The sequence below is a fragment of the Peromyscus maniculatus genome, chromosome 4 (assembly GCF_049852395.1).
Source record: "Peromyscus maniculatus bairdii isolate BWxNUB_F1_BW_parent chromosome 4, HU_Pman_BW_mat_3.1, whole genome shotgun sequence".
In the NCBI taxonomy this organism is placed as follows: domain Eukaryota; kingdom Metazoa; phylum Chordata; class Mammalia; order Rodentia; family Cricetidae; genus Peromyscus; species Peromyscus maniculatus.
This window is the reverse complement of record NC_134855.1, coordinates 147,663,108-147,667,423: the sequence shown is the minus strand read 5'-3', so window position 1 is coordinate 147,667,423 and position 4,316 is coordinate 147,663,108.

Below are 4,316 nucleotides of genomic sequence, written 5' to 3'. Positions count from 1 at the left end.
CACTTTTTCCCATTGGGTACTTAGCTTTCTGTAAATCTAAGGCCCAATAGTATCATGAAATCAACACATTCTAACTAAACTCAATATCTTATTCCTTAGTACTACAACTCTCTTAGCAAAGCTCTGCTCCCTCTTTGCAAATCATTGTTTATAACCATAAATAATCCTTTAATCCTCCCTCCACTCACCTCCCAGCATTCTGTAAGCCATTGGGTCTTGTCTTCTCTGCCTATTAAGATGTTAAACCTATACCTGCTCTAGCTCCTCCACTTAATCATATTATCATTTCTTTATTGCATGTTTCTCTATAGCATCTTTGTCCTCAGTATTTTCATTTTCCAGGCCATTCTTTTCACTCTGTCAAAGTTAGTGACACAAAAGTGAATATAATTTTATCACTCCCCTGCTCTAAAACTTTCAAGAATGCCCCTCATTAGGAGGCTGGGAAAATGACTCAGTGGGTAAAGTGTCATACAAGCATGTGGACCTGAGTTTTGATCTTCAATATACACGTAGAAGCAGGGTATAGCAGCATGCACCTTTATCCTCAGCACTGGGAAGGCGGAGACAGATGGATCCCTGGAGACAGCCAGTCTAGTTGAGCTCCAAGTTCAATGAGAGAAGCTAACACAAACTATAAGGTGGCAAGTGATGTGGGAGATATCCAACACCAACTAATACTAACCTCTGGCCTTCAGACAGGTGCACCCACATGTACATACACTGTACATCATGTATATATCCACACATGAATGTGCACATACAACACATACACACAAATAACTCAACATGATGCTCTAATCTTATCTCATTTCTCATAATACTGTCAATAAAGGTCTAATGATTTTTGTAGAACACTGTGGTGGTTTGAAAGAAAATGGCCCTCAAAGGGAATGGCACTCTTAGGAGGTGTGGTTTTTGTTGGAGTAGGTATGGCCTTGTTGGAGGAAATGTGTTATGGTGGAGATAGGCTTTGAGGTCTCCTTTGCCCAAGCTATACTTAGTGTGGTACTCAATTCACTTCCTGTTGCCTGCAGATCAAGATGTCAGCTCCTTCTCCAACACCTGTCTGCCAGCATGCTGTCATGTTCCACTATGATGATAATGGAATAAACCTTTGAAACTGTAAGCCATCTCAATTAAATGTTAACCTTTATAAGAGTTACCATGGTCTTGGTGTCCCTTCACAGCAAGAGAAACACTGAGACTAACACAACGCCTTTTCTTTCTCCTGCTTTTCCGTTTAAGACATATCCTTCTGCAATGTCTTGGCTGTTAACTGGCCTTTCATCTCCAAAGCCACAGTGGACTCTCATGTCTGTGTCACCAACTCTTTCAGACAAACTCAGCCTTTCACATGTACATCTTCACTGAGCTTCTACCATGATTTTGGTCATGCACCAACCTCACCAGCAGCTTCTTAGAGATCAATGGCTTTTTGTTTCTTTTTTTCTTGGTTTTTTAATCATTCTTCTTAGTCTTTTTAGCCTGAAGATTTTTGCACAGTAAGAATTGTACTGCAGGTACTATTTTGAGTGTTAGCATAAACATATCATAAACATACTCCATGGAGCTATGCAGTTTTCCTAATTATCCTTTTAATTGCTACATATTATTTCTTCCTGTTGATGCTCTATAATTACTTAAACATTCAATTCAAGTCATTAAATTCAAGAAGCATTTTCTAAGCATATTCTAACGTACATCAGGTACTATACAGGTGTATAAAGGCAGGTGTACAAAAAGGAGGAAGACATAGCCTCTACCTCCTAAGAGCTTGCATTCTAGAGTATGTGGACTTCTGCAATAGGTGCTATAATTAGACACGTGTCATCAATGGGGAACAGAGAATAAGAAAGAATTTTATCTTACCTAAATATGTTAGAGAAAGTAAAAGCACACAGAACATTAAGTTTGAGGTTTAAAATAAGAACCTAAGAGGAAGGGGGCAATAGAAATAGCTAGGGCCTTATGGCTTGTAAGGCACAGAGTGGGCACATTTTTTCAACCCAGTGACCTGACTGTAAGTCTCATTGCCATCCCTTTCTGCAAGAGAACTCCTACTCACCCAGCATACATGGAGCAAGAAGTGCTGACAAATTTTTTCCAACCCACTAGCTGTGCAAAGTTATAGGTTGTTTTGATTTTGAGTTTAACAAAATAAGTTCACTGGCACGATGCGTTTCATCCTCTGTCCCCCCCCCCTTTTTGTAAGAATTGCAATGCTACCAAGGAAACAGGACTGCAGAGAAAATCTCTGGCAAATATGTGTCCCTCAAAAGTTATCAAGTGAATAAATGATCAACCAAGGCTAAATGCATGAGTTCATCTATGCGAAGAATTATTATATATAATTATATATATTATATATTATATATATAAATATTATAATATATAATATTATAATATATATTATATATTATATATATCATATTATATATAAATATGTTTATGTGTATATATATTATAACAATGAAAGGGGTAGTGAGTAATATTATTATAGTTATAAAAAAATTTAAATTCAAATTAGTGTCTTGGTGCCTCATATGGGGCATTGCTGTTTGTGAAACCAGCAGGGCCAAGTATATTGAGAGCTGTGAAATCAATCCCACCCCATGACTCACTATTTAATCTACAAAACTCATCCAAATGAAGGGAAACAACAGATATTGTATGCACTATTTTCCATATTAGTGCAAGTCTGGAAACAATCAGAAATGTCCACCAATAGGGAGTGGTTAAATAAATTACAATATGTGAACTGGATGGAGTATTATGAAGTCATTAAAATGGTAATTAGAAAGATTATGTAGCCACATGGAAAAACATTTACTATATAATATTAAGTGGGGAAAAAAAGCTGAATACAAAATTGAGTCTAGGCCATCTCTGCAATTATGTAAAAATGTGTGCCTATGAATTAAGATACCACGGAAAGAGGCAAGCAAGCATGTGACCAGCTATTCTAAACCAGGGTGCTTTCGCTTTTCTCTCTCTCAAAAAAAAAAAAAAAAAAAGAGGTCCTTTAACAATGTAAAGACTGTAAGAGCCAGAGGCCCAGTATGGTGGCTGTGAGATAGTGTCTTCTAAATTTGTCAGAAATGCCACATCTATGAAATTTCAGTGATACAGTTTCCCAAACAAGACCTGCAAAATGATAATACCTATCAACATGCCAATATGGATGGGGGAAGATGCACAAGCCTTCCCCAGTATGAGGAACCACGGGCTGCTGAGATAAAGAGAATTAGTTTTCTCCAGGGATGAGACCCCAGATAGGTTATACAATCCCTGAACACATATAAATTTAAGCAACGCTACAGGGACTCAATACATGTCGTGTGTGTGTGTGTGTGTGTGTGTGTGTGTGTGTGTGTGTGTGTGTGTTAATAATAATTAATTTGATATCAAGTCAAGTCAAAGGCATATGGAAAGAGTTGGAGGAATGAGAGGTGGAAATAATATAAATGTGAATATGGTACTTTGTAGGAAATTCTGAAATTTAAAATAATTAATTTTGAAAGTTATTTTGATTGTTATTTCCAGGCCCTAGGGGAACTCTAGTCCTCCCTGATTCCAGTTTCTCTGTCTGCCTCTTGGGAGAAGGAGGGCGAGTCTCTAAATGAGGCACAATTATGTATCTAGGGCTGGGCTTCTGGTGGACAGCACAGAGGGGTTAGAAACCAAATGGAAACCCAGCCCACTGTCAGCAGCTTTTCATCTTCATCTTTCTGGACACAGCTCTCACTCCCTCTTTTGGAATCATTTGCTTTCTTGTCTTTTTCACTTTGAGGTGTGATAAATATCATCTTGTTTCTCTCAGTCACTACATTAAGAAAATTCTAGACAACCTTGCACCTGAGAATTATATAATTAAAACTTAGAAGTTAACTAGTACATGTATTTTATAAAAGCAAATAAATCATCATATAATTTTTTAAAAAAAACTGAGTTTACACTAATATAATGCTAGCTAAATAAATAGTATATATATGTACCTATGAGCTGAAAAAGAAGGTATCCAATATCTAGAGTTGAGTACTGGATAGAGCATAAGATGCAGACTAACCTCTATTTATGCAGTCTGTGTGTACATAAATAATCCCATGGATCATAAGGGATCCCTGTTTGTTGAGGTGACTAGACATTTGATAGACTAAAATATGTGTAAAGGTGATAATAATATTTACTTAGGAGGACAATATATTGGCTGAAGTACAGTTCTTTCTTTACTTTTTATTCTATGTGTTTTTGTAATGCTGGGAATTGAACCTAGATCCTCAGGCATGCTAGGAAAGTGTTCTACCACTGAACTA